The sequence below is a fragment of the Aegilops tauschii genome, chromosome 2, assembly GCF_002575655.3.
Source record: "Aegilops tauschii subsp. strangulata cultivar AL8/78 chromosome 2, Aet v6.0, whole genome shotgun sequence".
Taxonomy (NCBI): domain Eukaryota; kingdom Viridiplantae; phylum Streptophyta; class Magnoliopsida; order Poales; family Poaceae; genus Aegilops; species Aegilops tauschii.
Genome location: NC_053036.3, coordinates 329,599,118 through 329,626,518, shown reverse-complemented (window position 1 = coordinate 329,626,518; position 27,401 = coordinate 329,599,118). Strand labels below are relative to the sequence as shown.

Sequence of the window (27,401 nt, the reverse complement as noted above, 5' to 3'; positions counted from 1 at the left end):
CACAAACTTGACACTTAGATCCCTTGACAGTGGTGAAACTAGGGATTAAGTTCAACTTGGCTAGTCGCGACATGCAACCAAAGTTAACATGACAAAGACATGAATGCCATACATTTGATTCACTATTGTTGCAAACATGATTAACAACTTTATTGCAAACATCTGACAAGGATAAACGAAACATGCCTCCTGACTCATATCCTTTACCAACAAAGGTTCCATACTTGGATATTACAAATTCATTCGACTCAAAGACAAGCTTGTAGCCATCTCTACACATAAGAGATCCGCTAACAAGATTTTTATTGACGGAGGGGACATAATGCACGTTCTTCAGCAGCACGATCTTCCCCGAAGTAATCTTTAGATCGACCGTGCCAACAGCACGAACAGAAGCACTTGAACCGTTGCCCATCAGCACGGTTGAAGTCCCTGCGGTCTGATAAGACGAAAACATGAAAATATCACCGCATACATGCATATTAGCACCCGTGTCAATTAACCAATCAGGGAAATGACATACTGAAAGAATAGTGGGAAATATACCATACCCAACATCTTTCGTGTCAATGTCACCAATGAACACATTAGCGGTATTTCCGCCTTTCCCAAGATGATCCTTGTCATAACAATTAGGGCAACTAGGAGCCTAATGATCAGGATCTCCGCACACATGACAAACACCTTTCTTCTTCTTAAAGTTGGTGTGTTGTACAACCTTGTTCTTCCCATCAAACTTTGCTTTACCATCAAACTTGCCCTTGTTCCTGAACTTGTGGAACTGAAAGTTTTTCTTCTGTACCAGATTGGCACTAGATCCTCCCTCAATACCTCGAGCACGTGTGTCTTTTGCTCTCGCCTTTTCTTCCACGTCAAGAGTACCAATGAGATCCAGAACGAAAAACTCCTGCCTCTTATGCTTCAGTAAGGTAGCAAAGTTCCTCCACGAAGGAGTAAACTTAATGATGATGCCTCCAGCAACAAACTTGTCCGGTAGCATACAATTGAAGTGCTCAAGTTCTCTAGCAAATGACTGTATCTCGTGAGCTTGCTCAACCACGGAGCGCTCTTTAGTCATCATGTAGTCATAGAATTGTTCCATGATGTACAGCTCAGTGCCGGCATCCGAGACCCCAAACCTGGCCTCGAGTGCATCCCACATGTTTTTTCCATTATCAATTGACGCATAAGCATCAACTATGTTCTCAACAAGAACACTCAAGAGAAAAGCCTTAAACAGGGTATCCATTTTTTGAAAAGCTTGTTCCTGCTGAGCATCATAATCTCCTTCAGATTTGCCAAGAGTGGCGTCATAGCAACTCATGGTTTGAAACCATAAGACTGCTATCAAGCGCCACCTCTTATAATGGATACCCTCAAACATAGGAGGTCTCATGGAAGCAGCAAATTCACTCGGGGTAAATTGCCTATAATAAGGTTTTTGGATTGTTGGAAATATGAGCAATTTACCATACGCTTTTGCTAACAGAAATACTAGATAAAACATGACTTGTGTAGTACAGATGAAACATGTCATGTAATTTAGCAGAGTGAAGGCAAATAGCATCTGAACATATGAACTAGAACAGAACATATGTAGAACATAGAGTGAAACAAGAAAGGCTAGAGCAAGAAACCGAGGCAAGATCTTAAACAGAGAGAACACGAAGACATAGGAGCAGCGGCAGAAGCACTGGTCTTGGGGCCGGTGTAAGACTGCTCTCAAGCGCGACCTCTTATAGTGGATACCCTCAAAAAGCACTCGGGGTAAATTTGACTATAATAAGGTTTTTGGATTGTTGAAAATATGAGCAGGCGAGAGGGCGGCGACAAAAGGTGAAACCTTCAACCCACGGTGAGGCGTGCGGCGGAGGAGGAGCGCACATGAATGTCCCTTTTATTTTCATGATCATATATGGGGAAAACAACTTTTCCTTATAAGGAGGTCCAACTCCCACCAAGCTAGCAATGTGGGACTAAAATTTAGTTTCACATATTGCCTTGCACGAATGGACTGCGTGGGCATCTAGGATTTATTAAGAATTTCTAAAAATACTATTGAGCTGGCCCAAAATAGACAAAATTCCAGCAAAATGTACCAATGCTACGGCCTACAACCCGGATGATCGCTCAAACTAACGCTCGCTTATCTTCTAATAAAAAAACTTACGCTCGCTTATCTTCCTCCCCGAAACGTACTTGGCCCTGTCGCTCCGTCTATTCGCATGACAGCGGCCTCCAATTGCAAGTCTTCTCCTACGCGGAAATTGATGATTCCGTCTATTCATAAATTGATGATTCCATCTGTAGTTCCGATCTGCAAGTGACACTAAAGTCGATCTATCCACCTAATTGATCCAATACGAATCTCATTTATGTGAGTTTACAAAAATAAATATACACACGTTAATTAGTATGAGTTATTTATTTTGAGCGGTATATTAAGATAATTCAAAACAATGCCCGGTCTCATCTACACCCGGCGAGCAGTAAAATCACACAAAAATAGCAAAACAAAAACTGATTTTCTTGTCATGCAAAATGCTCAGGTGCGTGATGCCAGTGCAAATTTTTGGGATGTCCGGACATTCAAGGAGCTCGTGCAAAAAAAGACAAAATCGGCTCTAAACAATGCTTTTCAAAAATGTTTCTCCAACACTCATAATTCTTTTTGCCACGAGCTTCTCGAATATCCAAACCTCATCAATTTTGCACGGACATCACACACATAAGTATCTTGCACGCCAAAAAAAAAAACCAGTTTTCGATTTTTTTCTGCTATTTTTACCGATTTTACTGTTTTTTTTAGAACTGTTTATGGGCAAAAGCATCTGAGCTCGGGAGGCAAAACGTCCGATATATTAGTACTACTTCGTTCTTGGATGGATGCACCAGTGCTACTTGTACGTGTTGACAATGATGATCTTTCTTCCTGGCTTCACCCCTGCAAGACATGCATGGCCAAAGGCAAAGAAGCAAAATATAATTGCCAACAAAACATCGGCGAAATACATGGCATGGGAGTTGTACATGGCAGGGGATTATAGACGAACGGAACAATGGAGACGTCTGGAACAGTAGTGTTGTGATCAACTGGGCGGAATGGCAGGTACAGGTGAAGTGTGTGTAGCTATCGGGACAAAAGCAAGCTTCAGCCCTATCCACCAACATGTCTGGCTAGCTCTGTGCTGTGTGGTCTCCTCCTATAATCAGTTGCCCATTCACATCAAGCACACTATTTGGAATTAGGCACAATCATGATCCGTCATTGTCTTGGAACACAGCCATATTGAACATATAAACCTCGCTAGGCAATCCGCCTAGCGAGGGCTCCTGCGAGCGGTAGCGATTTTGGGGCGTCCGATGGTTCTACTGTGGTACGGTTTTACCTGCTGGCGTTACTTCAACCGTCAATTTCTATTGCACGTTCACTGCTTCATCGATGGTCAATGGCAGGTGGGCCTCGTCATGTGTAGGTCCAGCAAATGAAGTGGATGTACATGCAATTCTGGGTGAGAGAAATATACTATGCGGGAGGTGCGGTGAAAACCCTAGGAACCAATCCGCCCAATCCTCGAGCCCCGCATCCCTCTCCACTTCCCATTCGCCAGCCCAATCCTTCCACCTCCCTCCTCCCCACCTCCCCACCCGGCGGCGCCTTCTCCCACCTCCCACCTCCCACCTCCCACGGCCTCCTTTCATGGCGGTACCCCGACCTAATGGATCTTCACGGTCTTCATTCGGGCCTGGTCAGCCGGTGCAGATGGAGTGGAGTGGCAGATGCGCGTGCTCTTGGGCGTTGCCGGCGAGAGAAGGCGGGGAGGAGCTCTGCCCAACCCTTTCATGGAGCTCGCTCAGCCGCCGGCCGACCGTGGTGGAGAAGATGGCGACGGCAGACGATAGTTCCCCATGGTGAGGTGATCTCTCCCATACCCTCCTTCCTCTCACCTCTCCCTCAAGATCCCGTTCTGGAACGAGATGGATGAAGGTGACCACCCAGCTGGTTGACTCGCTGCCACGCGTAGGCCACCTCTGCCCGCACGTTGAGGTTGAGGCACACCATCTTAGGAGCGTGGACTCAAGTGACGTTGAGAATCCTGGGAACAATATTGTCATGACTGGTTTCTCATCTCATCTAACTGACTGAGATCTAGAGAAGCACTTTTCTACAGAGGGAGAGGTAATCTTTGTGGACATATTTGCTGAGGAAAATAGTGTTTGCATAGAAAAGATTGCTAACAATTCCACTTCTTTATCTTGCTGGCTGTGCCACAGGTGATTGATGCAAGTATAGTACTTGATCCATGGACAAGGGTATCACGAGGATTTGGATTTATTACCATGGGTACTCTTAAGGAGGCAGAACGTTGCATCAAATATCTTAACTATTCAGTGCTAGAAGTTCGTATCATTATTGTTGAGAAGGTATTGCTAAAAGACAGTTAACTCTCTGATATTTGTCCATTCTCTTTCCATACGGAGGGGAATTAATATTTACAGATGAGCCTTCCAAGCTGAATATTTGAGTGCTCTTCTTGTTTGAAATTTTTTGTTCACAATAGTAGGTTGATGCCCGCAGTTGTTTGAAATCAAATTCAAAGGATACACAACCTAAGATCGACACATCCCTACCTGAACCAAAGGGTCGTATGCCCATCATTATTATTATTTTCAATGCTATTTGTGTTCTTCATATCCCCAATTAATTTAATCAGTCTTACTTTTGACATAAAACGCAAGTTGACTTTGAACCCCTTCTCCACCACAGGCAAGGTCGAACCCCAACACCGAGAAGGTATCTTGGCACCAAATCATCGCGAGAAGAAGGGATGTGTTGGTGTGCACGAGGTGTTAATACTTAATAAAGTTTTGCATTCTTTGTTCTGGTGGATTTGGTGCGTTTGGTTGCCATCTATGCTGAATTTTTTTCCTTAGATTGTTCTGGTGTTTTTGGTGCAAACTGATTAAGGAGGGCCTAGGAGTTTGTCAAGTTTGCCATGTATGCCTAATACAATTTTCTTAGCTTGCTACTGCAATTGTATGATTGTGATCCCAGTAGGTCAAGACTACATTTGTGTTGTTGAACCGAGATTCGCTAAGCTTGGCAGAGAGGATAACCTTTTCTTTTGCAGATAACTGGGCTCTAAAAGATTCAATAGTTACATGTGGTTTTGTATCTGCAGTTTGTTTGCATGTATTTTTTTGAGGTTTTTGATGACCAGAATTATGAAATTTTCTTGGTTAAAATCTTTATATGTGGCATGATCTCTGAAAACAAAATAGAGTAATATAGTTTCCTTCAAGCTGCCATTGCAATAGAAGATGAAGTGTATCTTCATGATCAGTAGATCCGTGCGTGATGCTGCCTGTTGTAGTTCTATCGCTATGCAGACATGTTCAAGAAATGCAAGTAATATAGTTTTGATGATGTCTGAGTGTATCTTGTGTATGTGCAGATAAAGCAACCTTGTTCAGAAGTGCTTTATCAAGTTCCTGTAAAAAAGCTTTCTAGATATAACATTATGTTTACAGTTTCGCTCGGCTTCCCTAATCCCAAAGGTAATAATATGATTCCTTTATGTTGTTTGCCCAGATTCAGAAGTGAATTTTTGCGGTATATTTGCTTGTTGTGTGTACTGTAAATTCTAAGCTTTCTAGGCATACATGTGCACGTGTATTTTTTAGGTACTAATATTATTTCTTTATGTTGTAAACTCTAGGTGTCTTGTAAACTCTTAAGCTTTCTAGGCGTTCATGTACATGTGTATTTTTTTAGGTAATAATATGATTTCTGTCTGTGGTTTGCCCAAATTCAGAAGTGAACTTTGCTGTATATTTGCTCGATGTGTGTCATGTAAACTCTAAGGATTCTAGGCGTACATACACATGTGTATTTGTTGAATTATCTACCTTATGACTGCACAGACCGTTTAAACAAACCGTGACCCCTTCTTCTATGTAACACCTATTTTTTATTGTCCATCAAGCCCCATTTTTTTGCGGTTGCAGCCACCTGATCACTACACTGAATGAGTAAGTAGGACATTATTTATGATGGTCGTTCTTCCTTTCACGTCTCCCAATATGCAATTTTTGTTTCAGGCAGCCCTAATGTAACTTTTGAGATCGAACATATAAAGGACGCTACGCTACCCGCCGTTCTGGAGGCATTGCGAGCGCTCTGTGTTTTTGACCGCCCGATCGATTACCTACAGTGATTGTTTGGCTGCTAGCGACTGGTCAACCGTCCACTATTTTCCAAGCTCATGGCCGCTTCAAGAGAGGATGACATGTGGGGTCGTGAGGCTGCGGGGGCCAGCGAGCAGAGGGTGGGTTTCGCTGGAGGCACGTGAATGATTCCTCTTTGAAAAACCTAGCGCACCAGGAGCCCAAGACCAATCCTCTTCCTCCTCGAGCCCCACACCACTCCGCCCCGTCCTGCCTCCCCTGCTCCTCTCGCGCCGCCGCCTTCTCTCATGGCCCTCTTCCCCGGCGCTCGAGCAGCAGCGGGGGCTCCACTAGTACGATCTAGCCAGAACAGGTGCAGGTCGCCGGCATCCGGCGCCACGCGACGTGATTCTGGATCGGGCGCAGATCTCTGTCAGGATAGTAGGATTGGCTGCTGCAATGAGAGCAGCAGATGAACCCACCTTGTCGAGCCCCAACCCGGCGGCTACCTGCAGAGGAGGAGAGGTCAAGGATGGCTCCCATCACCCGTCACAGGTGAGATCTTTCTTCACCGTTTACTCATCTTCGCATGGTAACTTGAGCTCTTCTCCTAATTCATGGCTTCCTATGTTTTTGTTCTTATGCAGGTAGGGTTAGCGAGGAGGAGGTTGTCCGCAAAGAGGCAGTGTGGTGGCTAGGCAGCCACCTCTCCCCTCCTCCTCCCAACAAGTGGCGGCTCGATGGTCCATGGCGTCATCGTCGTCATCCTTGGTAGTAGGAGCATGGGCCGCAGAGAAGGCCGGCTCTTGCGTGGTCGTTTGTCCACTCGAGAAGCCCGCCCGCCCACCCGTCATCCACGCCCCTGCTCCTTAGGCCGTTCTTGTCCCTTCAGGCAGGTGAGCTCCTTTCTCCTCTCTTGCCCCCTTTGATTTTGTGCTGGTAGATGTGTTTGTTGTTGGTTTTGCTGCTGCCTGCTGCCAGGCTTCGCTGCTGCTTGGCCTGACTCTGCTTGTGTTGCTACTATGTGCTACTATGTGTTGTTGGTTGCCTCCTTATTTGGTTATTTGTGAATCTGAAAACACCTTGTGAGAAGCAATGATTGAGGAGAAGGCTATATAAGCCAATGAGAAGAGCTTCATTCTCAGGGTTTTTTAAGAATTGATGAAGGACATGTCATATGTTCAGTTGCTAACATTCTCTCTATGGTGTATGCACTTGTTGTTCATTGCATTGGAGGGAGAGGAATACACTTTGTGAGAAGCAGGGATTGAAGAGAAGGCTATGAGGCAATGAGAAAAGCTTAATATTTCGTTTTTTATTTAAGAATTGATGAAGGCCACCACCACCTACCTACTGACTATGTTTATGCATGTCTGTGTTGTGATGTGCACGGGAGCATGATTTGTTCTGGCACTTAAAGCATTAACACGCCTATAATACAGGCCTTGAGTCTACAAAGTATCCTAAACATTGTGTGTGTGTGTGTGTGTGTGTGAAGTGTCAGTGCTTCTGTGTAGGAACTAGGAAGTCTAATAGGGTGTGTTTCCATTTCTTTTGCCTTTCTGATCAGCACAATTGGCCCAGGATGCGTGTAAGCTTTGTTCTGATGAGGAAGCTGACTGTGTGCGTCATCAGTTTATCGCCGTCAGCTGGATCTTTGAAGCCATGCGACGCTCAACTTTAGTGACTGGTGTAGCGTCCAGGATTTTATCCTAAACTGCTATTAAACTCACAAGAGGGAGCATTTTAATAATAACAGAACTCTAGCCATGCTTCCTGACATACTACATATATGCATGTTGTACTAACAGTTCCTATTTTTTAACTATTGCGTACCAGAAAATTGAATTGGCAATATCTGCATAAATATGATGTATTAAATTATGTTATGAGAGGGATTTGTTTAATTTCAAAACTAAGGAAGTTGGATGAGCTTAAAGCACCTATTCACCGGTTAACTGAACTTTCCTAATTGTATTTTAAATCCACAAGAGGGCAAAATCATTGCTCATTCCCAGATCATCTAAATCAGATGGATGGGCTCCAAACTCCCAGTGCAATTTTTTTGAGAATCACCCCCGGTGCCATTTGTTGTTTGGACCGATGGCACTATGGAGAGGTGAGTTTGTGACTATACATTCTTGTCCTACATGTGAATTGAAAATATATTGTCTCTGTATGTGAATGTAAATATCCAGGTATGTAAGCAAGTCCTAACTTTTATTTACATATTTATCTATGAAATGCATGCAAGCATGTCACAACTTTACAGACAATTGCCCCCTCATAGGTAAACCCGATGATTAATAAATTAACCGGCTGGAGATCGGTTGCCCCCTTATAGGTAAATCGGATGATTCATAAATTAACCGGCTGGAGATCGGTAGACAGTCAAGTGTATTGATAGCTGGATTTTTAGAGCTCAAAATCCTTCTAACTTTTCTACTGACTGTATTTTCTTGACAGCTTTCAGAGAAGAACAAGTACTGTTAGTCATTCTCTGACATGTATAATATAATACTAGAGATGTGAATGGATGTAGTTCATTTAGTAGAGTATTAGTAGACGATGATTACTTTCCTTCACTAAATGATATGTTTAGTCAGTTCCCAAATTAATTTGTAAAGTACCCTTAACAAATATACAGTCTCTTGGTGTATGAATACTCTGTTTTTGGGGCAGCTGGAAGAAATCAGTTTGTCATAAGATGTGAAAATGAGTTTACTTACCTGCACTATTGCTTTTATCAGTTAACAAAGATGTTTGTGAAATAGTTAGTTAGGCATCACAGTGAAGCTTGACGAAGGGACTTCTGGTGAGGCCTGCAAGGCTGGAATCACTATATGTAAAGTGGTACCCTCTGATGGATATTCATTTGTCAACTAATACATGACCATACAAGAGAAGCACACACCACACACATACAAGGACCCTAACAGGTTCTAAATGTGTCTAAATGTGTACATGGACGATCCTTAAATACATGGATGACGATTATTTAAATATCTGGATGATTATTCCACATAAACAAAGTCATATTGTCATTTTAACACAAGAATCGAGCAGTGTCCCATAACACAAATAGCTACTGTTTGTGTTGAGTTTAATTTCATTCATTAGTTATGGGGCATCAAGAAGAGCAAACACCAATGCGGTGAGACATACATGTTCCATATAACCATGTGAAAGTAGTAAATCCTTTCACCTTGATGAGGCACTGTGATCAACGGCCTAGCGCAAGCATGCCATAGCTCCTTGTATAATGTGTCACTAGAACTCCCTGCACAAAGGATTCATTATGTGAACTAGGCATAAAATTCAAGGGGCCTTTCACCTTATTTTATAGTGGCAGATTCTAACAGTTGGTCATGAGTTAATTTAAATAGTATTACTATCTAAACTAGGACTGCATGCAGGGATCAGGGATCCACCACTTGCCTGACGTGGTAGCACCAATTTACAATATAACCATAAGGTTTTATTTCTCGAAATATAAGAGCCGCATGACCGCACCACCCTGTTTCATTTCATCAATGAAACAATAGTTTTACAGCAGGTAAGTGGCCAGGATGCTCATAACCATGAGAAGTTGAAGATAAAACACACTGATCATTCAACACCAAATTTGAGAATTTGAGGTGAGGTCACTAAATTGAGCATTTGTTTCCCCATTGGACAGGTCGGAATTCACCAACATCCCAAAGGAAAGGAAACGATAATGTATCAGCCAAACTATCCAAATTAGAAATTCTCTCTCTTTTTGTTCATCAACCTAGACAACAATATTACTAAAACTTACTTTTTTTGCTAGAAAACAATGTCGGGCACCTCGATTATATCAAGTCCTTGTATCTACTTCCTTAGCATCCACCCAGGAACTCATTACTCTCCAGAGAAGCTCAATTCAGGCAGAACAAGCCGAGGAAACGCACGACAACCCCAAACAGCAAGCGAAGCAAATAACCGAACCTGTGGCAACCGAGGTGCCGGAATTCGCCATCTTCGCCGCCCAATCCAACGACACCCGACCAGAATTGAGGAGCGTGGGCCAATATGCTCCCCCCATGCGCACCTCCACGAGTCTTGCCCCACTCCGCGGCCATGGTAATGGCCAGCGCGGGGCTCGCGTGAGGCTACAGCGGCGAGCACGAGGCCATGGAGGGGATCGAGCAGCGCGTCACGGCGTTGCAGGTGGCTCACAGGTCGACCGTGGGCAGTGAGTGTTAGCAAAGCTGGTTGCGGCAGTGTGCCGCCAGGCGGAGCTCGCGCCGCGACGGCGGCTCGTGTGGGTGCGTAGTAGCCGTGAGCGGAGACCTGCGGTGTGGCTGCTGCATGCCAGAGTGGGGCGCAGTGCAGGGACACACACCAGCAATCCTCCACGACGTGCCGAGCTGCCACCTCCCCTCCTGCCACCTGTGTAGCTCTCGGCGGCGAGCTGGCGATGTCTCTAGGCAGAGAGTGTGACGTGTCACGGGATAACCTTATCTCTTTGGCCATTTTACATTTTAGCACTTATAGTACCCTTATTCATTGCATGTATGCCCAACTAATGTTAGTTTTCAGTCACACTTTCAAATAATTCATTTTTATGCATTTTTTATCATATGGACACGTACAACTATTTTTTTGACATTCACCACAATCGATTTGTGAAAGAAATGAATGTGGTCACTGGACATAGCATGGAGTACGATTTCGACGCTGTTTAACACAATGGGTTATCTACGTTACAATGTACATTTTATCGTGTCGTTCAAGTGTATAGTGATGAAGCATACCCTACCACAAACATGCCTAGTATACAAGTCATGGTGAATACACCGGTCAATGACAAGGGCTGTGACGCCCGGATAATTAAGCTACAGTAATCCCACGTTAATGATGCCACGTCACCCTGTTTACTGTTGATAAACTCTCGATAATTCAGAACCGAAACAAATTCAAAATTTAAATAAAAGCAAATAATAAAAGTTTACAAATATTACAACTAAAATGTTCGGAGTGAGCCAAATAGTCCATATTAAATATTGATGAAGAAACCACACTTTTGTAAAGTATTTAACTGCACTTTAGTAAGTAAAAACAGCAGCAAAACAATTATTTAAATGCTTTTAAATACTAAACAAATGTTAATCTAGTTTATATAATCACCAAACTTTTTGAAGTAGGTGGCCTATGTTATTATGCTAATTTAGGAGTAGGGGTTATATTTTTGTAAAACTATTTTGCTAACTAAAATAAATAAAACAGAACAGAAAAATAAAAATAGAAAGAAGAAAAGGAAAAAAAAAGAAAAGGAGAAAAGCAAACCCCCCTCTCTCACTGGGCTTCGGCCCAGCTGGCCACCGGGCCAACAAGGCCGGCCAGCCGCCCCCTGCTAACCCCCCCACCCCGATCGAACCCTAGAGCCCAACCCCCCACTCTCCCCCGCACGATCCCCTCTGCCTTCCCCCGATTCGATCCAGATCGGGGCAACGGCCTCCCGACCCTCATCGCCGATCCCGCCGCCCGTCGCCCCACCTCGCCGGCGCAGAAGGCCACCCCACGCCCCGGCCTCCTCCTCGCTGCTCCCCGCGGTCCCGGCGAGCACACCAGCGCCCGACGACTGCCTCCTCCGGCCCGCAGCTCCTCCCGCTGTCCTCGCGCCACCGCCTAGATCTCCGCGCCCGATCGTGGCCGTTGCATGCCGGCGCGCGTGTGTGCTCGCCTGAGCCGCACGTCCACCCCCTCGTCACCGGCGGCCCCCGGGTCGTTGGCCACCGAAGCAAGCCAGCCAACGCCATCGACTCCTTCCGCGCGACGCCCGCGCCAGCCTCCGCCGACCCTCCTGCCACGACGGACTCCCCCACGCCTCGCCGGTGTTCCCCTGCAACGGGGGTGAGCGCGCCCTCGATCCCTGTTTCCCCCCCTCTCTCTGTCGTTCACCGGACCACGCCCGTTCACCATCGTCGGCGCCCACTGCGTCGCTCGCATCGCCGCGGCCAACCGAGCGCCTGCGCTGTCTCCTCCCCCACTGGCCCCGTCTGGACCACGCTCGCCGCGCCTCGTCTCCGCCCTCTCCTCCTCCCGCGGCCGCGCCACCGCGCCGCCCGCGTGCCACTGGCCGCACCGGCGCCACCCCCTCGCCTCCGCCCGCCGTGGCCCCGGCTGGCCGCGCTGGCTTGCCCCACCGTCGGTGCCTCGGCGGCCTCATCCCGCCCTGCGGGCGAGTGCTCGCTCGGATGCGCCCGCAACCGCCTGCCCGTATGCCCGTTAAGGCCCGTGTGCCTATGACCAGTGGGCCCGGCCCTAGAACGTTAAAAAAAAAGAATTAAAAATAATATTAATAAAATTAAAAATTAATTAATTAATTAATTAGTGAATTAATTAGTGAATTAATTAAGTTAATTAACCCTGTTTAATTAGTCTAATTAACTAGTTAGTTTAAATGAACCGTAATTAGTTTAGTTAAATCCTAATTAACCTAAACAGAGTATGACAGGTGGGTCCCACTAGACCGACACGTCAGTTTGACCAGTCAACACCTCTGTTGACTGCTGACGTCATGATGACGTCAGCATGCACTATTCTGGATAATGTTGAATTAAAATAATTAAATAAATTCTAGAAATGATTTAAAACTTTAGAAAATTATATAAAATAAACCGTAGCTCAGATGAAAATACTTTCTATATGAAAGTTGCTCAGAACGACGAGACGAATCCAGATATGCAGCCCGTTCGCCCGCCACACATCCCTAGCATAGCAAACACACAACTTTTCCCCTCCGGTTCATCTGTCCGAAAACGCGAAACACCGGGGATACTTTCCCGGATGTTTTCCCCCTTCACCAGTATAACTTACTGCCGGGTTAGGTCACCTCTAGCACCGCGCATTGCCATGTTATACTTTGATTGCTCTGTTATTTGTTGTGTTCCCCCTCCGTTACTTCTTTCTAGTAGACCTCGAGACTGCCGGCGACCCCCAGTTCGACTACGGTGTTGACGACACGTCCTTCTTGTCAGAGCAACCAGGCAAGCCCCCCTCCCCCTTGATCACCAGATATCGCCTATTCCTTCTCTATACTGCTTGCATTAGAGTAGTGTAGCATGTTACTGCTTTCGGTTAATCCTATACTGATGCATAGCCTGCCATTGTTCCTACAGTTGTTACCCTTACCTGCTATCCTACTGCTTAGTATAGGATGCTAGTGTTCCATCAGTGGCCCTACACTCTTGTCCGTCTGCCATGCTATACTACTGGGCCGTGATCACTTCGGGAGGTGATCACGGGTATATATTATATACTTTATATACATGACACATGTGGTGACTAAAGTCGGGTCGGCTCGTTGAGTACCCGCAAGTGATTCTGATGAGGGGGCTGAAAGGACAGGTGGCTCCATCCCGGTAGAGGTGGGCCTGGGTTCCTGACGGCCCCCGACTGTTACTTTATGGCGGAGCGACAGGGCAGGTTGAGACCACCTAGGAGAAAGGTGGGCCTGGCCCTGGTCGGCGTTCGCCGATACTTAACACGCTTAACGAGATCTTGGTATTTGATCTGAGTCTGGCCATTTGGTCTATACGCACTAACCAACTACGCAGGAACAGTTATGGGCACTCGACGTCGTGGTATCAGCCGAAGCTCTTCTTGACGTCAGCGACGGAGCGGCGCGCGCCGGATTGGACTGGAACGCCTGTTAGGCTAGGTCTGCTTCCGGCCGCGTACGCAACGTGCAGGTGTGCAATGGGCGATGGGCCCAGACCCCTGCGCGCATAGGATTTAGACCGGCGTGCTGACCTCTCTGTTGAGCCTAGGTGGGGCTACGACGTGTTGATCTTCCGAGGCCGGGCATGACCCAGGAAAGTGTGTCCGGCGAAATGGGATCGAGCGTGTTGGGTTATGTGGTGCACCCCTGCAAGGAAGTTTATCTATTCGAATAGCCGTGTCCCTCGGTAAAAGGACGACCCGGAGTTGTACCTTGACCTTATGACAACTAGAACTGGATATTTAATAAAACACACCCTTCCAAGTGCCAGATATAACCCGGTGATCGCTCTCTAACAGGGCGACGAGGAGGGGATCGCCGGGTAGGATTATGCTATGCGATGCTACTTGGTGAACTTACCATCTACTCTCTTCTACATGCTGCAAGATGGAGGTGGCCAGAAGCTTAGTCTTCGACAGGATTAGCTATCCCCCTCTTATTCTGGCATTCTGCAGTTCAGTCCACTGATATGGCCCTTTACACATATATCCATGCATATGTAGTGTAGCTCCTTGCTTGCGAGTACTTTGGATGACTACTCACGGTTGCTTTTCTCCCTCTTTTCCCCCTTTCCTTTCTACCTGGTTGTCGCAACCAGATGCTGGAGCCTAGGAGCCAGACGCCACCGTCGACGACGACTCCTACTACACCGGAGGTGCCTACTACTACGTGCAGCCCGCTGACGACGACCAGGAGTAGTTTAGGAGGATCCCAGGCAGGAGGCATGCGCCTCTTTCGATCTGTATCCCAGTTTGTGCTAGCCTTCTTAAGGCAAACTTGTTTAACTTATGTCTGTACTCAGATATTGTTGCTTCCGCTGACTCGTCTATGATCGAGCACTTGTATTCAAGCCCTCGAGGCCCCTGGCTTGTATTATGATGCTTGTATGACTTATTTATGTTTTAGAGTTGTGTTGTGATATCTTCCCGTGAGTCCCTGATCTTGATCGTACACGTTCGCATGCATGATTAGTGTACGATTGAATCGGGGGCGTCACAAGGGGCTTATGGGCCCACGTCGCCATTGGGTGGTATTAGGATCTTTTTACTCCTCGATCCTTACTCTGGGACTCTGATCTCTCTTCTATTCGGGTTAAATAATTTTACTAAATCTGACTCTAGGTTCTCGTAACTACTTCTCCCGGAGAGCCCCTTATCACAGATGATCGCCTACTACACCAGAAGAATTCGAAGATACTCTCCGATATTCTTTCGAGACCTTGTGCCCGTTGTTTTTGCAATTCCCTTACACCGAAATATCCCTATGGATAAACACTTACACCTGTCGTGCTTACTTTTATGCCCAGTCGATCTTTTTATTACAAGATACCCCGAGAATAATTTGTGCCTACTGCCTTGCAGTTTTTGCCACCTGAATACCCCTAAGAATAATTTCTCGCACTTTCGAGTATCCGCTCATCCCCAGTTGCTCAGGTGTTTCACAAAAGTCTTTGAAATACTATTCAATCCTCCGAAAATCCTTAGCAGCTTTATTGCTCTGCAAATACTTGTCTACTTGCATTATGGATGCTTCCCATATATCTGGCAATATTCATTAGTCTCCTTTGACACCGTCATTTTGATCCTGTTGATTCAACATGAGTGCGAATGCACACAATCATCAGTTGATCCTTTTAAATTATCTTTCCGGCTCAGACGTCATTTTAAAGATGAGCTGGTTCTCAACCAATCCAATTGCCGTCGATTGTACCCCTAAGGCTATTCAACTTATCCATCCCTAATCAGAACATTGCCTCTGATCTCTTGATTTGGAAAACATAATTCCTTTGCATTTGGTTGAATTAGTCGGTTGTTTCTATAATTTGATCTCCTTGCATTGTATCTACCTCTGATTGAGTACCGATGCTCACATCAGATCCCTTGAGGACCACCTGATCCTTTGTGGGATTTTATCCGATAGCGTCCTTCATATCCAATCACTTTGGAAGTTCTTTCTCCATTGGTAAATCCTATCCTCTGATTGACCAACCATGCTCTGCTTTTGAGCTTGTGTTATTTACTCCTGAAGTTTGCGGTATATGTTCCCAAGATGCCCCTATGGGTTGAAGCCTTCTCTAATCCGTGTGAACCCGAAAGTTTTCACGAGTCATACTCTTCTGGTGCTTCGCCAGATAACTTTTCAACACTACAACTTCGATAACGAGAAGTGGATAAAAGGTTATGCATTGGAGAAGTGGGAGTCGACCTTGAACTTTGTGTTCATGCCCATGGACACGATGTAGATCTTATCATTAAAGCTTCTCTTAAGTTAATTATTCCCTCGGTATAAGTTCATCTTATATCTGGGATCTGGCCTTTTGCAATCGTGGTTCCGACCATGTTCTCCTTTAAATACCATTTCTCGTACAAGTTTAAGCACTTGTCTTCTGTAAGAGCAATACCCCAGTCCAACCTCTACTTTGGTTTGTCGTCGAGTATTGCCCCCCTGGTATCTCGAGATTATCACGGAACTGCATAACTTCTTATGAGTTCACCATCAAGTATTACATTCTCATTGGTTCCAATTTTTCACGGGCTCCGAGTTATTAAACACTCAAGGACATCGATAACTGAATCGAGTCCGCATCACGATTAAACAACTCTTAGTAATCTCCTTTGCTTACGAGTTCGTACTCGATCACGTCATCCCTAGCCTGCTCGGCTATGTCTTTATCGTGCCGATTTTAACTGTGCTACCTGGTCCTTCCCAGCGCACAAATTTCGACAGTGAGCTAATCTTGCGTCGATCTTCCTCGTCATATCACTTCTCCTTGAACAGCAAACTTGATTTCGAGTTTGTGTCCTACCCATGGTTCCAATAACCTTTCGCTTTCATCATTCCTTTGACTTGATGTCATCGTCGATCAGTTACATCTTCTTGAAAACCTCTCGACAAATTTGTCGTGATCATTGTCAACAGTTTGACTTCTTCCAAGTTGTGTGTCGAAATTCAGGATGAGAAATACCATCCTTGCCCCTCGATGAATTGTGTTATCATCGACAACATTCTTGCCTCCCCCCAACACAAACTTGTTCATATTTTGTGTTGTATCTTGATTTCCCTGCTATCCAACCTATGTTATGTTCTACCGTGGAGTATTACCATCTTTGATGTCAAGAATGTCGTGAGCATTACTCCACCTCTTAAGAATTCTTGGTACAGTGATACTTCTCACCATCACCATTCTTTCTTGGTCCCTGTGTTGTTTCTAAATGAAATACCGACAAATGGTCTGTGATGTGTAAATTCTAAACTTCTAGCAACCCTATTGCTTTGAAGTTATTGGGCTATAGTTTCATTCTACGTCTATGGCTTAATGAATCATCATTCGAACATTGATCGTGCTACCTAGCCCATATTTCGGGTGCACATTTCAACCAATGTTTAACTAAGTATGTTTTCCTCGAGCATACATCATTAAGTCATTCGATCTAGCTAATGTTATCTCCTTGGTCACATAGTTGTGGAAATCCATCTTTTGGAAATCTCAATGGATTGTCGCTGAATCAATCAGTCACCTCCTCACCTCTCCTTGACTTAATGATGAACCCTTGTTCGGAACTCGCTTCCATAGTTCATCCCCCGAGAATCTTCGATGTCGTTTCGACAATTTGTGTGGCACCTTTCTTCTCAGGCATCCTGAGTCTGAGTTATCCTGACACCAATCAGATCTGAATCTCGGTCAGATATGATGGTTGGAACATATTTCCAAGAGTTATAACATTGGTCTATTTATGACCCGGTAAGGTGATGTCATGCCTAACACACCTGGCCGGAGGACCTATTGTTATAAGTTTTCCTTTTTAGCAAGGTTAGCTATTCTTCCATGAGGAAATTGTAAGACTTACTCTATAAGTTGTTCCTGATGGATCCTTTGTGTATCCATAGCCTGATCTTACCTAATGACCATGTCAATGCTATCTCGAAGCATGTCTGTGGTAATCCGATCTTCAATAAAAACATTTGAAGCACAATGCTAAGTTTTCATTATCAATTATTTAAACATCGTTGTTTGAGTAATGTCATGAACTTCCTCTTCCCTAACCTAAATGGTTCTCTTCTAACCCTTGTCCTTGGGAAGGATATACCCCTGAAATATGTGTTTAAACACATTTTCCTTTCCATTGTTCTGTTTAATCTGATAATCATATTTTCCTTTCCATTGGTTGGTTTAACGTTTCTGGTGATCATTATGATCTAAGCAGTATTAATTCCCTGCTTGTGCAAACACCTCGGTGTACAACTCTGTCAGTAAGACCCTGTTACTATTGTTGGTGACATTCCGGTAACCACCGATGGACGAGAACCTTGCCTATTGGTCTGCCTCGTTCAACGAGCAGGAAAATGGTTCTCTTTGTCCCTCGCCCTTGGTACCAACGTTGTTGCCAACATAACTGACAGGCTACCCTCTGACATGTCTTGCTATCATGACCGTGTAAGATTCCAACGGCCTTCCTACTTTTAACCACATGGTGGGCCCATAACCCACAGTTCCACAGGATCGAAACCTGACTCTCCTGTACCCCCATGTTGCCAAAGTTATTCCTCGCGCTTGATTTCGTATATAATTCATGGGTCATCTTCCTAGTAATATACTTTGGTATCAGACGCAATACTTATTCTCGTTGCTCTGGACCCCTTTCACACTTGTTCAGGCATCGAACGATTGCCTACCCGCTTAAACTTCTATTTTGCACCTTCTTACTTGCTGTCGATAATGTCTTAAGTTTCAATTCGAGGGTTACCTCCCGACACCCTCCCTAATGTTATCTACTAGATAAGCAAACATTGTAGCGGCCCATTTTTCCGTAATGCCCCCTTATCCTTTCGTAAGTACGATGGAGTTCCCGAATAAAGGACGACGACTTCATCATGATGCATTGGAATAAAGAATTGAAGACATCAACCAAAGGATTAACTTCTTCGAGAAGATCCGTTAGAATATCGTAACCAGAACTTTCCCCCTTACTCCCCTCTTAAATCTCGGGACGAGATTTCTTGTAGTGGAGGAGAATTGTGACGCCTGGATAATTAAGCTTCAGTAATCCCACGTTAACGATGCCACGTCACCCCGTTTACTGTTGATAAACTCTCGATAGTTCAGAACCGAAACAAATTCAAAATTTAAATAAAAGCAAATAATAAAAGTTTACAAATATTACAACTAAAATGTTCGGAGTGAGCCAAATAGTCCATATTAAATATTGGTGAAGAAACCACACTTTTGTAAAGTATTTAACTGCACTTTAGTAAGTAAAAACAGCAGCAAAACAATTATTTAAATGCTTTTAAATACTAAACAAATGTTAATCTAGTTTATATAATCACAAACCTTTTTGGAGTAGGTGGCCTATGTTATTATGCTAATTTAGGAGTAGGGGTTGTATTTTTGTAAAACTGTTTTGCTAACTAAAATAAATAAAACACAACATAAAAATAAAAATAGAAAGAAGAAAAGGAAACAAAAAAAGAAAAGGAGAAAAGCAAACCCCCCTCTCTCACTGGGCTTCGGCCCAGCTGGCCACCGGGCCAACCAGGCCGGCCCAGCCGCCCCCTGCTAACCCCCCCACCCGACCGAACCCTAGAGCCCAACCCCCCACTCTCCCCCTCGCACGATCCCCTCTGCCTTCCCCGATTCGATCCAGATCGGGGCAACGGCCTCCCGACCCCCATCGCCGATCCCGCCGCCCGTCACCCCACCTCGCCGGCGCAGAAGGCCACCCCACGCCACGGCCTCCTCCCCGCTGCTCCCCGCGGTCCTGGCGAGCACACCAGCGCCCGACGACTGCCTCCTCCGGCCCGCAGCTCCTCCCGCTGTCCTCGCACCACCGCCTAGATCTCCGCGCCCGACCGTGGCCGTTGCCTGCCGGCGCGCGTGTGTGCTCGCCTGAGCCGCACGTCCACCCCCTCGTCACCGGCGGCCCCCGGGTCGTTGGCCACCGAAGCAAGCCAGCCAACGCCATCGACTCCTTCCGCGCGACGCCCGCGCCAGCCTCCGCCGACCCTCCTGCCACGACGGACTCCCCCACGCCTCGCCGGTGTTCCCCGGCAACGGGGGTGAGCACGCCCTCGATCCCTGTTTTCCCCCTTTCTCTGTCGTTCACCGCACCACGCCCGTTCACCATCGTCGGCGCCCACTGCGTCACTCGCATCGCCGCGGCCAACCGAGCGCCTGCGCTGTCTCCTCCCCCCACTGGCCCCGTCTGGACCACGCTCGTCGCGCCTCGTCTTCGCCCTCTCCTCCTCCCGCGGCCGTGCCACCGCGCCGCCCGCGTGCCACTGGCCGCACCGGCGCCACCCCCTCGCCTCCGCTCGCCGTGGCCCCGGCTGGCCGCGCCGGCTTGCCCCGCCGTCGGTGCCCCGGCGGCCTCGTCCCGCCCTGCGGGCGAGTGCTCGCTCGGATGCGCCCGCAATCGCCTGCCCGTATGCCTGTTAAGGCCCCTGTGCCTATGACAAGTGGGCCTGGCCCTAGAACGTAAAAAAAGAATTAAAAATAATATTAATAAAATTAATTAATTAATTAATTAATTAGTGAATTAATTAAGTTAATTAACCCTGTTTAATTAGTCTAATTAACTAGTTAGTTTAAATGAACCGTAATTAGTTTAGTTAAATCCTAATTAACCTAAACAGAGTATGACAGGTGGGTCCCACTGGACCCACACGTCAGTTTGACCAGTCAACACCTCTGTTGACTGCTGACGTCAGCATGCACTATTCCGGATAATGTTGAATTAAAATAATTAAATAAATTCTAGAAATAATTTAAAACTTTAGAAAATTATATAAAATAAACCGTAGCTCAGATGAAAATACTTTCTACATGAAAGTTGCTCAGAACGACGAGACGAATCCGGATATGCAGCCCGTTCGCCCGCCACACATCCCTAGCATAGCAAACACACAACTTTCCCCCTCCGGTTCATCTGTCCGAAAACGCGAAACACCGGGGATACTTTCCCGGATGTTTTCCCCCTTCACCAGTATAACTTACTGCCGGGTTAGGTCACCTCTAGCACCGCGCATTGCCATGTTATACTTTGATTGCTCTGTTATTTGTTGTGTTCCCCCTCCGTTACTTCTTTCTAGTAGACCTCGAGACTGCCGGCGACCCCCAGTTCGACTACGGTGTTGACGACACGTCCTTCTTGTCAGAGCAACCAGGCAAGCCCCCCCCCCTTGATCACCAGATATCGCCTATTCCTTCTCTATACTGCTTGCATTAGAGTAGTGTAGCATGTTACTGCTTTCGGTTAATCCTATACTGATGCATAGCCTGCCATTGTTCCTACAGTTGTTACCCTTACCTGCTATCCTACTGCTTAGTATAGGATGCTAGTGTTCCATCAGTGGCCCTACACTCTTGTCCGTCTGCCATGCTATACTACTGGGCCGTGATCACTTCGGGAGGTGATCACGGGTATATATTATATACTTTATATACATGACACATGTGGTGACTAAAGTCGGGTCGGCTCGTTGAGTACCCGCAAGTGATTCTGATGAGGGGGCTGAAAGGACAGGTGGCTCCATCCCGGTAGAGGTGGGCCTGGGTTCCTGACGGCCCCCGACTGTTACTTTATGGCGGAGCGACAGGGCAGGTTGAGACCACCTAGGAGAAAGGTGGGCCTGGCCCTGGTCGGCGTTCGCCGATACTTAACACGCTTAACGAGATCTTGGTATTTGATCTGAGTCTGGCCATTTGGTCTATACGCACTAACCAACTACGCAGGAACAGTTATGGGCACTCGACGTCGTGGTATCAGCCGAAGCTCTTCTTGACGTCAGCGACGGAGCGGCGCGCGCCGGATTGGACTGGAACGCCTGTTAGGCTAGGTCTGCTTCCGGCCGCGTACGCAACATGCATGTGTGCAATGGGCGATGGGCCCAGACCCCTGCGCGCATAGGATTTAGACCGGCGTGCTGACCTCTCTGTTGAGCCTAGGTGGGGCTACGACGTGTTGATCTTCCGAGGCCGGGCATGACCCAGGAAAGTGTGTCCGGCGAAATGGGATCGAGCGTGTTGGGTTATGTGGTGCACCCCTGCAAGGAAGTTTATCTATTCGAATAGCCGTGTCCCTCGGTAAAAGGACGACCCGGAGTTGTACCTTGACCTTATGACAACTAGAACTGGATATTTAAGAAAACACACCCCTCCAAGTGCCAGATATAACCCGGTGATCGCTCTCTAACAGGGCGACGAGGAGGGGATCGCCGGGTAGGATTATGCTATGCGATGCTACTTGGTGAACTTACCATCTACTCTCTTCTACATGCTGCAAGATGGAGGTGGCCAGAAGCTTAGTCTTCGACAGGATTAGCTATCCCCCTCTTATTCTGGCATTCTGCAGTTCAGTCCACTGATATGGCCCTTTACACATATATCCATGCATATGTAGTGTAGCTCCTTGCTTGCGAGTACTTTGGATGACTACTCACGGTTGCTTTTCTCCCTCTTTTCCCCCTTTCCTTTCTACCTGGTTGTCGCAACCAGATGCTGGAGCCTAGGAGCCAGACGCCACCGTCGACGACGACTCCTACTACACCGGAGGTGCCTACTACTACGTGCAGCCCGCTGACGACGACCAGGAGTAGTTTAGGAGGATCCCATGCAGGAGGCATGCGCCTCTTTCGATCTGTATCCCAGTTTGTGCTAGCCTTCTTAAGGCAAACTTGTTTAACTTATGTCTGTACTCAGATATTGTTGCTTCCGCTGACTCGTCTATGATCGAGCACTTGTATTCAAGCCTCGAGGCCCCTGGCTTGTATTATGATGCTTGTATGACTTATTTATGTTTTAGAGTTGTGTTGTGATATCTTCCCGTGAGTCCCTGATCTTGATCGTACACGTTCGCATGCATGATTAGTGTACGATATAATCGGGGGCGTCACAAGGGGCTACAGGCGACTACAGCGGTCGTCGACAAAGGGATGCAAACAGAGGATATTATGGATGAGGCGACTACAGTGCAAGTCGGTGAGGCGGATGTGAGGAAGTTAGTTCACCGAGACAAGGATCATAAAATTATAGAGGAAATGACACATCTTAGCAAAGGAAGAGATGGACACTTGCGTATATTATGTGGTCCGGGATTTCTGCCAATAATACAGAAAGGAGGAGGTAATGTTAATTATGAGAGAATTGCTAGATTTGATGAGTCCATACAAGTGCATGCACGTACAAAACCTGGAAGGGAGTTGTTTCCTAACCGAATTGCAAACCAGTACCATGCATGCGTTTGGAGAGATAAGAGGACGTGGAGAACCTGGAGCATTAAAAGGAAAGAGACAACATGCGGTAGATTTGTTAGTGCTGCTTCACGGAAAATACAAACCACCAATCTGCATGTCCTGGGAAATAGGAAGGGAAAGAGTCTGCGCGTACAAGGGAATATCAATCGGCCAGCTGTGTACGTTTGGAAAAGGAAAACCAAAGTAGAAGATCAAAACAATTACGGCAACGAAATCAGTTGCACCACAAGTCACGCAGGGGTTGGTAAATCCTGCACGTAGTATGGCCTGCGTGCCTTGTTTAGGCCGAACTCATCTGAGTCGGTTTGTATCTAGCCTATATATAGTTTTGGCCGTCAAGACTTTATTTTTCTTCAGGTTATTTTTCTCTAGAGTTTAGACAGACTATGAAGCGGCCCTCTGGGCGCTCATCTTGTTTATTTGTGTGAGATTTTCTATTCACAAGCTTACACTTTGGCGAGAGGATTCTCGTGATCGAGAATTTGCTAGCTATTGGTTTGAGGTCCGTCCCGACGACGGATTACGTGCCGGTTGCTTCTACTCCGACGGGAGGTGCCTTGTTTGCCGAGGTATTGCTTGTCAGTTATTGTTACCACTGTTTCAGGTTGCGTGTATCGCTCGCGTAATTGGGAGCTTTATCAGTGAAATTTAGTTGCGGTTGTTGCATCGTGAAAGATCGGGCCAAATCAGAGGCGCGTCCGAGGTCGTGCCTTCATCATATAGCTACTTAGATCTCTATTTTAACCTACCAATGATATCATCCATTGAATATTTACGGTAAGCAAGTATTTGCATTTGATTCCGAGCTCTGCTACATGGACAATATTATACAGCTGATTCACGCACGACACAAACCTGCAGCCATGTATTCCCTGTAGACCAGTGGGCTGCAGCCGTTTATCATAGTGTCACGTGATTTTCGTCCGGCGAGCATCGTGTGTACAGTAATTCCATTTGGTAAACGGCGTTATATATGAACATGCTACCTCTCCTGATCTAGGTGGCGTTTCGGTGGCGGTGGGTGGCGTTTCAGCGGTGATGGGTGCGGTCGGTCCACTGTGGCGGAGGTGGGAGTCGAGCGGTGGGGTGGAGTGCTGGAGCCACCGTGCGGCCGACCATGGCCGGGGGAGGAAGCGGGGAAGGCCATGCAGGGAGAGAGGGGAGAGAACACAGCCGCCAGAAGAAGGGGGGAGGGAGGTCATGTGAAGGAGGATGGAGGCGGGGAGAGGCCCGGCGGTGCTGTTGCTCCGGCGACTCGCCAACCGGCCGGACGTGGAGAAGAGGCATTGGCGTCATGGGGTGGGCTGGTTGGAGTGTGGGAGAGAGGAAGGTAGAGGAGGAAGGAGAGAAAGAGAGGAGGGAGAGGGGCGGTGGTGGGGATGGCTGCCACGCCATCGATTCGAGTGATCAATCCGCGAGACTATGCTTTCTCTTTGTCGTGAACCAAAAAAACACATACGACAAAGTGACCTTTGCCGTTAGCCATTCTTTGTCATCGGCAGCTGATGGCAAAATGTCTTCGTCGTCTGCCCCGATGAAAGTTGACGAAAAATATAATCACAGATGGTAAATTAGCTGATTCCTATAGTCCAGCTGAACCATCTTCACAACAGGATCAACGCCCAAAGACAACAATCTGAACCATAGTGCACAAATAAGATATGTTGCAAGGCAATGACAACCCATCAATCACATCCACCATGAAGAGCTGCTCACAACACCGAAGTCATTTTCGTTACCGATGGCACATGCAGAGATGGCATATGCTACTACTTATATAATATAACTCAGATTCAAATTTATATATGCCCCAACTTTGAGTTTGAACTATAAGCCGGTGATATGAAATTCCGAAATTCATGAAACTTTTACTGGGAATTTTATTAGCAGTTTTACGACAAATCTTATTTGCATAATTTGAATACTTGGTTTACCCTCACCTTTTGCGCCAGAGGCGCAACGGGCCATGCTACCTAAGTCAATTTTCAATACCGATGACACATGTATCGATCACTCTACATAATATTCATCATTAATCACCACGAGTTAAATGATCGAAGCTATCTATACACTGCATTTTTACCAATGTAGATTGCGGGGTAAACACAATGTAAATAAGCTATGTAAACTGGTCCCATGTCTTTACTATAACACTATATGTATCAACTCCATACCTAAATATCTATTTTCTTATGATCCAATCTGTATCTAAATATTCCAACGTGCTTGGTTTGCTCTCACCCTTTGCGCCACGAAGAACAACAACTATGAAGACTTGACTAAAAAAAATCGTTCTAAACATCCAGCGATACATCTGTCTAACGTAGCTCTGCCTATCTACATGCCTTGCTCATAACATTGTAAATGATAATTCTAAGATTCTTAGAAAACATGTATCATCGGCAACCATCTATCTATCATCAATCCGTACTTATTTCCATATGTTTCCTTCTGCGTCTACATATTTTGATGCACACTCTTTCAATAGTTGGCTTACTCTCGGCCTTTGCGCCAGGGACGCAACGGGTCATCTAGTATATGTAAAAACAAATGCACTACTATACTTGAGCATTATTGGCCACTCCAGACCGAATACAAATACCCCCTCTATAAACTAATATAAGATTCTCATAAAAAACTAATATACTATCTTTTAGATCACTAACAAAGGGAGTATTTTGCTATTTTGCAGCTACTCCTATACTTCATTATATGTGAACGTATACTCATTCTATAATTTTTTTGTGAACACTATACTCTTTCTATAATACCAAACTGTTATAGGTTAATGGCCATGCAGTTTTACTAATTTAATTGTCGTTCTTTTTTCTGAAAAAATTGGTAACCGCGCACCGGAACTCGCAAGGGTTAGCAATCCGCATACTCTCCGCAATGATTGAAGAAGCTTCCACAGGTCGCAATGATGAATCAATATTTTATTGGCGCATATAAAAGATTCGAAAAGTAAAATAGTCTTACACGATAATTATAAGTGAACGAGATTCCATAGGCTACATCACATCATGGACAACACTGATGTACTAGCAATTAAAGTTAATTTGTAGGTAATGTTGTTGTCTAGCAGTAGCTAATGACCGGACAACCAAACCTACACATACCACCGATTTATAATCGAAAAATGGTTTCCCCTTCTTTAGATTATAAAGCAATTTTCACCGAACACATGATAACTGTTGAAGCCAACAACACATCAAGCCCAAAAGAAGAAGAAAGGACTAAATGCCAACAATGGCAACTCGACAAAGCATAGATGATCCGTCACTGTTGCGCCCTCCGGATTTGTCCTATCGCACACCAAGGCTCCGCTCCACCGCGTGCCAAGCAGCACCTCCAAGAAGGGATGCAACGTCGACGACATTGCTGCCCGGACATATCCTAGGGTTTCCCCCGGTACGCGGAACCGAGTGGGGATGGGCAACACCGACGCCCTTCCTGAGGGAAAGGTGGCACCCGCAGGCGCCACCGTGTCGGAGTCGGAAGAACCGGCAGGGATTTCTCCCGCATCCCAACCACCACTACCAGCCGACTGGAGCCAACCATCCATCTTGATCCGCCAGCTTACCCCACCACAGCCTTGAGATCATCCATGCTGCCTCATTGAGAACACCATCACGAGGCCTTGAGGACGGAGAAAGGGACGTTAGGAGACAGGAGGGGCAGCACCGGAGCCGAGCCGGAGGGAACCACCTTCACCGCCATCGTGCAGGATGCCTGTGCCTCCCGCAATGTCTCGGTAGCCAGCCGGACGCGGCAGCAACGACACACCAAGCCACCCGGGCCCGGCTGAGCCCATCTTGGGCCCGTAATGCCGCTGCCACCCCGGTGTAGCCAGCCGCCAGCACGCAGCCGCCCTACACCCCCACACCACCTCCAGGGATCGCCGCCGCCGATGGAGAAGCCGCCGTCCCACCCCGGCCCAGAAGGGGTCCGGAAGGGCCCAGATCTAGGCCGGACGGGCACCGCCACCCAGCACCACCGCGTCGATCCGCCGCCAACAACGGCGCCGCCGCGCAGTCGAGCCCCCAGCACGCGCGCCGGGTCGCCCCGCCGCCACGCCGGACCACTGCCGCCTGGGAGCACCACCCAACGCCACTCTGCCCCGCGCAGGAGGGACACCGGGAGGGGAAAAGCAGTGGGACGCCGCCGCCGGCGCCGCCCGGGCAGAGCCCGACGATGCACGCCGGCGAGGGCTGGAGGAGGGTGGGTAGAGGGG

At 46.8% G+C, this 27,401-nt stretch overlaps 3 long non-coding RNA genes across 4 annotated transcripts; 1 reads left to right on the top strand and 2 right to left on the bottom strand.

Annotated features, from left to right (window-relative positions):
- Nucleotides 1–123: 123 nt before the first annotated feature.
- LOC123493341 (uncharacterized) lies at nt 124–3,568 on the bottom strand. The gene is made up of 2 exons (XR_012202610.1): nt 552–3,568; nt 124–439 (listed from the first exon to the last, which is right to left on the bottom strand). It is a non-coding gene; the product is annotated as an uncharacterized lncRNA (long non-coding RNA).
- On the top strand, nt 3,554–7,799 carry LOC109740222 (uncharacterized). 2 transcript variants are annotated; one of them, XR_012202608.1, is made up of 7 exons: nt 3,554–3,912; nt 4,026–4,180; nt 4,276–4,425; nt 4,769–4,848; nt 5,457–5,559; nt 6,103–6,723; nt 6,816–7,799. It is a non-coding gene; the product is annotated as an uncharacterized lncRNA (long non-coding RNA). The 2 variants fall into 2 exon arrangements; XR_012202607.1 differs by having other exon boundaries at nt 3,577–3,917.
- A 1,349-nt stretch (nt 7,800–9,148) lies between these two features.
- Nucleotides 9,149–10,621, bottom strand: LOC120973375 (uncharacterized). Its single transcript, XR_012202609.1, has 2 exons — nt 10,138–10,621; nt 9,149–9,448 (listed from the first exon to the last, which is right to left on the bottom strand). It is a non-coding gene; the product is annotated as an uncharacterized lncRNA (long non-coding RNA).
- Between the last annotated feature and the right edge of the window lie 16,780 nt (nt 10,622–27,401).